Source organism: Coptis chinensis, chromosome 5 (assembly GCF_015680905.1).
Source record: "Coptis chinensis isolate HL-2020 chromosome 5, ASM1568090v1, whole genome shotgun sequence".
NCBI classification, from domain to species: domain Eukaryota; kingdom Viridiplantae; phylum Streptophyta; class Magnoliopsida; order Ranunculales; family Ranunculaceae; genus Coptis; species Coptis chinensis.
Window position 1 is genome coordinate 79,942,726 of NC_141460.1, and position 11,103 is coordinate 79,953,828.

At 41.7% G+C, this 11,103-nt stretch overlaps 1 pseudogene across 1 annotated transcript; it reads left to right on the forward strand.

Annotated features, from left to right (window-relative positions):
• Positions 1–7,743: 7,743 nt before the first annotated feature.
• LOC147499164 (cystinosin homolog) lies at positions 7,744–10,389 on the forward strand (annotated as a pseudogene). The gene is made up of 6 exons (XR_015194429.1): positions 7,744–8,341; positions 8,441–8,563; positions 9,082–9,124; positions 9,271–9,388; positions 9,490–9,539; positions 10,121–10,389. The product of XR_015194429.1 is annotated as a cystinosin homolog (transcript).
• The last annotated feature ends 714 nt before the right edge of the window (positions 10,390–11,103 follow it).

Sequence of the window (11,103 nt, forward strand, 5' to 3'; positions counted from 1 at the left end):
CAGCTCGCATCAGATGCACGACCAGTATACTTTCCTGATCCAACACGCTTAGCGCGCCATACGCTCTCATAAGTGAGAACGCTCTTCGCGAGCAGACAACTCTCTGGAGCTTACAGGCTACATAGCCTCTCCAATTCTTGTCACGTCGAGGACCTATATTTCTAGGATCGACTAAGCGAGAACGCTCTCCGCGAGCAGACAGCTCTCTGGAGCTTATAGGCTACATCGCCTCTCCAATTCTTGTCACGTCGAGGACCTATATTTCTAGGATCGACTAAGCGAGAACACTCTCCGCGAGCAGACAACTCTCTGGAGCTTGTAGGCTACATAGCCTCTCCAATTCTTGTCACGTCGAGGACCTATATTTCTAGGATCGACTAAGCGAACGCCTCCTCCAGCGAAGGCTGACTCTCGGAGCTCGCACTCTACAAACCCTTAACGTCGTTAAAATCGATGATCCTCTACTCCTAGAGTTGACTATACGAAAGCGTTCTCCATGTGTTTCACGCTTATACAGGCCCCCACGTTCGGTCTGACTAGAGTATCCTTTTGAGTCTTACTTCTAAAACTCAGCGCAATGCACTTAAGGAAGAACTCTTAGTCATAGACTCGGGGCATCTAGCATACTCCTAACATCTCTGCTCTTATAACATGATAAACAGGAAAGCCAGCGCTAAGCACAACCAGATCATGTTTCTAAACTAAATTTCAAGCTCCTCAGTTATTGCAAACCACATGCATAATAAGAAGGACGCTAGCTACACACATGTAAGCAGCCACATGCATTCGGAGCATAACCAGTGACAATATATGACCAATCGCCACAACAATTACATCCGCCGATATGCTGGGATTACCCAGAAAATCCAGATCGGTGTCTATTACAAAATTAACAAAGTATCGAACTGCCACTTTCGTGGAAACCAGTTCTCTAAACTAAAAAGGCGAACTGCTCAGGCAAGCCTGAAGACGCAGCTCTATTGTTAACTCCCATATAAGAGAGGAGAATGTAAACAACACTTACAATTTCTAGTTGACAGAGACAAAGGTAGATCACATCATCAAACATCAGTTATGACATGCTTATCTTCTGGTGCCGCGCTAGTAGAAGCAGCGTGCTGGGCAGATCTCAGCATCACACGCATTCCCTGCCCTTGGTCCTCGCTTCATTCGCTTTCTTGATGCGTCATACTTCCGTCCCGAGCGCGGGCGACCACGAGGGCTTTGGTATCGCCTTATACGTGCTTTTTGCGACCACCTTCCGGCATTTTTAGCATAAGCGATCACTACTACTAATTAATTCCTTTCTAGCTCGGTCACGTCAGTCACTAATACAGCATTCTCCGCAGCAACGTTCTGATACTTGGTAGTCATCACTTCCAGCTTTCTCTTGTCAGCCCCCCACGCCGCTCACATACACCCTAGCTCGACGTGAGGGTTATCATCATTCTTGGTATTTTGCACAACATCTTTCAACTTATCGTATCCTGCAAGAAACTGCACGAACGAAGTTAAAGAATCAGATTGCCTTGGAAACCGACATAACAACCTAGTGCATCATGAACTCACCAAACAAGCGGCCATGTCCATTGTCCCCAGCAGCGTCTCCATGTCCTCATCTTTCACTTCTGCCTTATCACCATCCAGCACGATCCCCTTCAGAACGCTAGTCGCTATGGGCGCCGAGTGGAAGCTACAGTCTGACCGTTTCACCATACGCTTCTTCCCCGTCTTCCCCATGTAGCAGAATTCGCTCCCCACATCCCCACATCGCGGGGACGAACTCTCACCAGCGACTGGGCGACCTTTGTTTCAGTCGCTACGCCCGTGAAGCGTGATGATCGATGTCGCCTTTTACCCGCTCAAATACCTAAACACAATGCCGCCCGGTGGGCGCCCGAAATCCCTAGGTTGTTTATGACCCTTCGCCTCTACAGCAGCAACTTTCCTCTTACCGCGATCACCATGCACGTGAGGTTCAAACTCCATCCTCTCCATTATCAGAGGTGACATTTCCCTCATGCTTTCTTCTCCCCTCGTGTATGGACGACATCTAGCCATGATCAAACCTAGGAACAAAGATACTGTCGCGTGAGCTAGAATTTTAATACAAGCCCTTTTCAACGGAATAACATTCACAGATGAGAATGAACGTACCTGAAAGAGCAGCAGCCAAGGTAGTGCACAGCGAAAGGGCAGAGCGAGAAGACAGAGACAAGCTTCGGCAAGAAGATAAGCAAATACCTTTTTGGTATTCGATGAGCAGTTTTATTTGATAGGAAACGTCTTTTCCCTAAGTGCCTCATAATTATCTTGAGACGCCAAACGCCATCTGCCCGCCATCATTATGTTCCTTGAACCGCTCGTTTCCCTACACGTCACGCATGACGCTGAACAACACCGCCGTTCGCGACGAACACAATACAATTCGCCTCGCTTCACGAACCGAGTCCAAATGACCGGTGGCATCGTTACAAGCAACGCCTAACAGCTGAACACAATTTAACAACAAAATGCTCGTGAAAGCTTACCAGTCATCTGCAGGAAAGTTGTCACCACAACGCAGCCGCCATGCTTTGTTGTATGTAGTATAATCACGCACAAATATGCTCAAGCAAGCGACTCACACATAATAGGGAAACAAATAACAAGCGTAGCATACAAACAGACCACGACCTGTTTTAACAAGCTTGAAACATAGTTCGTTAGCCGAGTTGCTGAGACTACTCAGGAAATCCAACCCTGCTAAACAATATTCGTCAGCACATGATTACCCCAAACCAGAACGGGGTACCAGATCGTTAATAGTAATGGCACATACAAATAAAAAGACGAACTGCCCAGGTTACCCCAGGAAACCAGCTCTATTGTATCATAGCTTATAAGCTGGCAACATAACATAACAAATTTACAGCTCGTCCTCTCTAGGCACGACGGTTAATTTTCCAGGTACAAGCGATTCATCAATTTCAGCGTCCCTCCCATCCACCACAACCGACACTCCATCAAAGTTCAAACTCATTAGCACATCCGACGCAGCAGCTTCAACTTGCGGTACCACGACTTCTGGAATGATCATTGAGGAAGCAAGCACACTGCTGGCATCTCCTTGCACCTGTTCTACCACGGTTCGAGATGTACAGCGTGCGTGGTCTTCCTTCAAAGCGTTATAGTCCGCTTCCAGTTCAACAAAGTCCGCATCCAGAACGTCATAGGCCTTGGTAGCGTCCTGAGCAACCTTCTTGCAGTGTAAGGTATAGTCGTTCAGCCTACCAATTTCCATAGTCGCTGCCAGCACATTCTCTTTCGCTCCCTGTAGCTTTTGCCTCAGTTCTTACGCCCGGTATCTTCGGTTATCTTGGCGGACTCGAGCTTGATGTGCTTTCTTCAGATCTGCCAGTTCCTCGCGTTCCATCTGCGCGGCCTCCTGAACATTTTTCAGCTCGTCAGACAGCTTCACCACAGCTTCTCTATCTGCCTCTGCGAACTGAGCAATCTCCTTCAATTTCTGAAATCCACTTACCAGTTGCAATTACACATATATGGTTAAGAACCACAACGTAACAACATGTATAGGTGAGTAGTTATATCAAAAGAAGACAAGCTCGCATACCACTTATCTTTGTCCAGGCCTCGTTGCTTACACCGTCGATCACAGCAGAACGCGTCGTCATCGTTTGCAAGCTAAAATTCAAATTACCATATCGCCTCACAACATAATGCTCAACTATGTCGGACACCCCTATGTCATATTCCCCACTCGCATTCAGCAGGTCAAACACCTTAAACAATCGCCAGGTGTTACCAACGAACTGACAAGGCGACTTCCAACTATGGGCTAAGAAGTCACATACCAGTTTCGAGAACGGTATTTGCATATGCGCTCTCAGCTGGCCCTCACAGATGATTATTCCACCATTTGGCGGGTTGTACTCCTCACTACGTACGTTTTCACTCAACCGTGGCTCGTATATCTCCAGGTCGGGGATATTGATCCCATACGCTGCCCTCAGTTCGGGGAACGAGTTTGCAGCACGATGGTTTACCGTTCTAAGGGGCAACTCGCTTGATGACGACATCTCCCCTCGACCTGACGTACTGGCCACGCCACCTTCTGACCTAGATCGGGTATTAGCCTCATCTACCCTAGCTCCCTCCTCCAACTCAGCCTCAATGCCAACACTCACCGATTCTTCATCCTCATACTCTCTACAACTTAATGATATCTCTAGAACCTCTTCCGATCGAGTATCATCAGAATCCGACATTGTAACGTTTCCTTCTTAACAACCTTACACTGACCTACCTACTTAACAAATCGCACTTGAAAGAGAGGAAAGCAAATTGAAAATGGAAAGCTAACAGCAGCAGAAGCACTCACCTGAGAAACCCTAACTTGCGCTTTTGCGGAAGAAGAAAATAGGAAATACCTTTTTTGGTTGTCCCAAATTTGATTTTGTACAAACCGCCCGCTCGCTTACCAAGAAGTTATGATTACGTACTATGCTCTAGCCCGCACACGTGTCCCAAGGACCTGTCTTTTCAGCAGTTCCGAATAACGCGGCGACACGTTTCTTGCCAACTGCTATGATTCTGTCACGTGCCAATTACAGAACCACTCCCCTTTCCCGCCAAATCATCATGCCACATGATTCAAAATTTGTGCCATCTCAGTCGGATCGTCCACCGCAGCTCGCTCATGCTCCACACGTTCTTCCATTTTTCTCTCAGCAGATCGTTTCCCGCGACATAAACAATCTACTGAGAGGGGGCTGTGTAGGGGAGTAATATCCTCATTAAGGATTATCACGCACGCGTGAAGCATAAGCGAACTCAGGACATCGACCTCCAAGACCGACCTGTGAGTAGCTTCCTTGTGAAGACATACGCGTGCAGCATAGGTGAACCCAAAACATCGACCTCCAAGACCGATCTGTGAGCAGCTCCTTTCATGTAGGTGGTATGAACTAAGATGTCTCAGTACGAACACATGGCTAGAGACAGAACACCTCAAATAAGGTCACCACCAGGGGTAATCATTGCCAAAATCTTACTTGTATTTCCCACCACCAGGGAATAGTGACTACCGCGTCAACTCCCAATCAGCACACGACTTATACTAAAACCAGCCCAACACTCATTCACAATCTCCACCTTACACGTGTGCAGGAAGCACACGTGCCTCTAGGATTGAAACTTCGTAAGCCTATAAATACCACCTATTTGAACTACGTGAGGCCTGATTCCTCTCTCCCCTAGAAAATCAAGAGAGGATACGTGAGGGCGCTTTTTCATCGATGAACTTCGGTCTCTCCAAAAAATCTCAACCCATTCCCTTCTTTTCACGATCTGTAAAGCAAAACCAAAACACTCCTTTACAGTGGTTAGTTAGAAACTAAGCAATGCAAAGCAACACTGAAGGAATAGAAAAGGTACTTGTTTAAGAAAAAGATAAGCATGGCAAACTTGTTTGATTTCGAATGTGAGGTGAATTTCATAACTGATGCAAACCTTCACATCCATTTTTATTGGTTGGAATACATGAAAGGGTGTGTTGAGTCTAGAACTGTAGTCTTTAAATCGCTGCAAAGAGTAAGTAAGGTTTCCATTAGCTCGAGGTGTGGCTTAAGTTCATTCTTTCCATCAAGATCTATTGTTCTAGGCAAGCCCATTAGCTCAGTACGTCAATGTCGCGTCGAATCCCTATTGTTTAAAAAAATTAGAGCAGTTAGATCAGAGCAATCAAATAACAGTTTTAGCTGAGTCCTATTATGCAACTAACGATCAACCAAATATCTTTACTCAAATGTTGTGGCTGGACAACCCTGCTCTGGTGGTTGAGACCCGAATGCATCATGAGGCTTATTACTCAATATTTTGGTCCAAGGAGGGCTCTCAGTCTGCTTCTTTTCTTAAATTCCCATTTTCTTTAGTTGGTGAGTATATTGCTTCTAGTGTTGAGTTTACCCCAGCCATAAATCTGCTCTATGCTTTTATATATATATATATATTTTCAACATATTAATTGACGTGACTTTTCTCATATATTATGTGGTAATTTTGACACAATTGCGCTAAAAATTGGAACCATCTCCGTTACTACATTGTCATCATATCTATCTAATAAAAAGCAATGGTGTGGGGGCCACAGAGTCTGCATCCAATGGATGTCATTGTATTTCACAAGTTGTGACATGGCACTTTCAAGTTCATCGAGGTGGTGTACTGGATTTCTAAGCTAATATCGGTTCCACGAGTATCTCTTCTCCTCTAATTTAGGGTAAAAGAAAGAAAGAATCATTTTCTTCCCTGCTCTTTCGTCTTCAACACCGCAGAACCAGTCTTTCTATTGCAAATCACTGGTACGGCTCCCTCCCCATCTATGGGCTTTTGTACGTGTGCTAATCTAAAGGCTATTCTAATTAGCTAAAATATTGCAGTCGACGCTATTTTTAAATCTTCAAATCTGGAGGTACACTATTTTCTTTTGTGTATCTTTATTCACATGTAAATTGCTTCATCTGTTACTACTTTTATTAATTATAAATGTTTTCAAAAGAAATTTATATTATTTAAATTGGAATTTGGCTGTTGATTGAATATTTGGGCAGACATTTAAAAGTTCAACATACAATTAAAGATTTAAGTGGTTAGAAACACGTCACTTACTATCTAAGTTTTTTCCCTTTGGAGCTAAAAGAAAAGCTTGGATTCTCTCGTCTTTCACAATAAAACTTAATTATGCTGACTATACCCCCATACTTTTATTTTGTAGGCTCCATTTATGATCTCTACAGTGGCAGAAGAGTTACTAGCTTACACCAACATAGTGCCAGAATGGCTATGCAATCAATGCCAAGAAAATGTATTGTTTGAAGGGACACTACAATCGAAATTATTACAAGGTTCGTTTTAAAGTTTTACCTTTTGATGGAGAGGAATTATAAAGTTTGTCGTTGATTTTGCAGCTTTATTCTGGTGATGTGTTATTCTGCCATGTGGAGCTTATAAAAGCAAAGAAGCTTCATGTATTTCCTCCAATTCATTCGATCGATTTCCTGTGAGTTCCATTTCCTGGACTTTTGAAATTTTAAGTAGATAGTTATTTACTGATGCTAGAGTAGAACTTTTCTGAAAGAACACTGCTTAGTCTCCTCTTATATTAATCGACAATCCAAAAAAAAAATTATTGACTTTCATTTTTGGTCACTCTTCCTGCATTGCAATTCATTCTGTCAGCAACTTTATAATAGTAGTAATCTCCCTCACACTTCCCTTATCAGTTAGGTGTGTACAGTTCACTCAACTATGTTTTTTTATTTTCTATCCACTTTTACCAAAATCCGAGTATGTTTATTTCTTTTAAACTGGCGTGTTTCAATAGTTTATTAAGCAATATGTTGTGGATTGTAACGCAAATGTAATGGCCATTATGAAACTCAGTTCATATTATGATGGTTATCTCTTTGGGACATACTATATCTAACCTCAAAATGTTGACGCCTGTATGATTGTATGCAAAATAAGGTGGCAGGAACCTTGCATTGTGTTTGCTTCTCATTGGAGTCTGTGACTTGGTCCTGTTGTTCACTCGCTTGAATCTTTACTGTTTCAGTTTGTTTGTGCTTGGTTAAATTATTTAGGTATAGTTGTTGCGTGTTTCCTCTCTTGAATTCCTGTTCTCTTTTTGCTCCCCATTTTTATTTATTCTTTCATTTCCCAAAGTCGTTTTTCCTTCTTGGACCACCAGACATTTGGGGTATGTTTTATTTGTTGGTTCCATGGTTGGCACTTGAATATGAAAATATGTTGGGGGAGAGTGTGCTTTGGGCTAAAGTTACCTTCCATGTAGCTGGAGCCTGGAATTGATGAGAGTGATGGTACTCCCAAATGTAGACCAGTACGATGTTTTCCAGTTTTTTGAAGTTCTCTTGATTTACATTTAGTTTTTAGGTCATTTGTTACACGAGTCCCCACCTCAACCAGTATCCTCACTGCCAAAAGACAAGCTACTTCATATGCTTTATAATGTGGTAAATTTCTCTTTATGGTCAGATTATTGTTTGTCAAACGTAGTTACGCTCTGTGTCAAGGATATCATGTTCTCAAAGGTTTTTATTTTGGGAGTTTATACTGTACTCCATTTCTCAGAATGCGCATGGAGCAAATTATTCGTTTTGCTATAAACACTTATGGTAATTTTGCATCAGTTTTGTTGAGAGATTCTGACAGAGTTGTGTGTGTGCTGCAGATGATTCCAGTAGCTGCAAATGACGTAGCTTTCTCAATACATGCAGTTCTTCTCACAGGAATCACCCTTATTCAAGTTCTCATATACGATGTAAGTGATGCTATCTTCATTATCTATATTAAACTTTTCTTTTTCAGTTCAAATTTGATTGAGTTTCTTATATGATGGAGTTTCATTTCAATTGCTTAGCGCGGAAGCCAGCGGGTCTCAAGGACTTGTATTGCAATCTCTTGTGTTGTGTGGATTTCTGCCACAGTCTGTGTTCATGGCCTTGCCAACCCAATCTGGGCTTTGGCTAATTTATGTGTTTAAGTAAGTTTTCATGATATTGAGTTTCTCATCACAGGTTAGCCAATGGGGAGAGTAGTTAGTAACAAGAAATATAGAAAACTGTAAAAGAACATAGTTTGTGTTGTTATGTGATATGCAGAACCACAAATCTCTCAAGTTACTTTTCCTGTTTGGCAAAGTGAGGGTAGATAGTTATTGCAGACTTGTACACTTTCAATACTGGAACATCTTTTCATGTGAGATGTTGCAAAGATTAGTGTTTCACTTACTGTTTTTAGCACTTCCCTTTTTTTTGCTTCTCAATAAAATGGGAAAAGTCGATCTAAAATCTATTTAGCATTATATATAGTAATATTATATTATATTATTGAATAAGAGAAACAAGAAGAAAGTCTGGAGAAGAAGAAAGAAAAAACTATACGGCCTTAGTTAGTTTCAGCTTCTCTCACACAAATATAAGAAAATACTAGGCTTTAAATGCTAACATATTCATTTTTTTGCGACGTCCTTATATTATAATCATTTTTATGATCTTGCAGTACAATACAAGTCTTCATGACAGTCATCAAATACATTCCCCAGGTTTGACACGATTCTAGCTTCTTTTCTCTCTTTAAATTTAATTTGGAAAAATGTTGCACTATTATTACCTTCTTTGGCTAGATCTTCTAACCTTTCCACATAGTTGACATGTTGTTTGTTCTTTACATATCGGTGCATACATCTAGGCCATCATGAACTTTTCCCGAAAGAGCACCGTAGGATGGAGCATTGGTAACATATTACTTGATTTACTTGAAGGTGTGACAAACTACGGATAGATGGCTATGCAGTCCATAGACCAAGGTGTGCTTCACAATGTTATTTTAAGAACAATCATAGTTTGGAAGTGTTATGATGCTCATGCACTATAATGTTTGTTTGTTTGTTTTTTTTTTTGTTTGCAGGTTCATGGGTAAACTTTAATGGAAATATTGGGAAAACTCTGCTTTCTTTGGTATGCATAATTTTCTATTTACACTCACTAGATTGCAATGTATTTATCTAACTTTTCACAAACGAGTTCTAATATGGTTTGTCATGTGGTAAACACAAATCAATTTTATATCAGCCCCTCCATATCATATAGTGGAATGTTTGCTACTAATTGCCTAATTCTCATCAGTGTGAGAGTTAGTTTCGACATAATCTGTGGTTAGTTTTTAAGCTAAAAATAGCATTCAATAGGTAAAGCTAGGAAAGAAGTGGTGGATAAAAGAAAACTATTTTTTGTGAATTGAAGTGGGTGAATCTAAATTCCATGTTGTAAAGAAACAGCTGATCGAGTACACACTGTTGCTTAGTAATTTTGTGTATACAGTTTCCTGTTAAACGTAGTTACACATCCTTCCAAAAATGTTGCTTTGGCTCACCTGATTTGACAAATTGATACCGTGTTTTAACATCTATTTCTATGTAAGAAGGGTGCTTTTAATATTGAAGAAACTATATAAAAAAATATAAAATTTGTGAAAAAAGAGGAAAAGGAAATGTCATCTCAAGCTTATACTGTTTGCCTGTGTGATGATCTTTTTGTAGGTGTCTATCTTCTTTGACCTTCTATTCATTGTCCAACATTAATTTCTGTATCCATCTAAGAAAGAGAAGGTTTCTCCTGAGACCGATGGGGAAAGCACAGCTCCACTTATCAAGTCCTCCCAACCCTTGCAATCCGAAAATGTATGAGGCTTAATCAGGCTTACCGTAAGTTTGCAAAAACTACAAATAATGTAATACAATGGCCTGAATTTGCCCTACTCATTTGTTCCCTCCTTATGTGTATTTGATATAACTTGTAAATACATCACTATCACTCTCTATGCAACCCATTGCATGAGAAAAAATACCAACATGTTCGTAAGTCTTTCTGGAAACTGCTTCGGCCCGGGTACAGGGCGGATGCGAGTCGGGGGCACCGAAAGCGTGCATATCTGTGTAGTACTGGACGGATGCGTGTCGGGGGCGCCTAAGGTGCGTATCTATGCTGTAAGAAGGGGGTGCAGATGCGTGTGGTGCATGCCTTCATGGTGGTGTTATGTCACGTTTACGGTCGCCACGATGAGCTGAGTAATGTCGTACGTTAAAATATTGAGTGTATCGAGTGTCGGGGTAGCGCCGCAAGCACGTCGACGCCTTGCGGGCCGTAGGCACGGGCATACCCTAATTATATAATACGGGCATACCCTAGTTATATAATAAAACAAACTGATCTTTTGTTTTTTTTACCTCGTCTTTAGTTTCCCAATGGAAGAAGAATTTCTCGTGAAGAAATATTTTCTCTTGGGAAATATAGTTCTATTGGGACTTGAAGTGAATGTTTTTTTACAAGTGGGGAAGTGGAAAGTGAACAAGAGAATGAGAATAAGTGGTTTCTTTGAGAATGGGAAATTGGCGCCTGCCAGTGCCATTCGAGATTGAAGTGTGAAGTGTGAAGAAAGGATTATGTGTTTCGTAAATGCTGGGAGAAGTTGGGTTATGCAACTTCGGCAGGCTGACCTGAGCCCAATTGATATTTAGAAGCC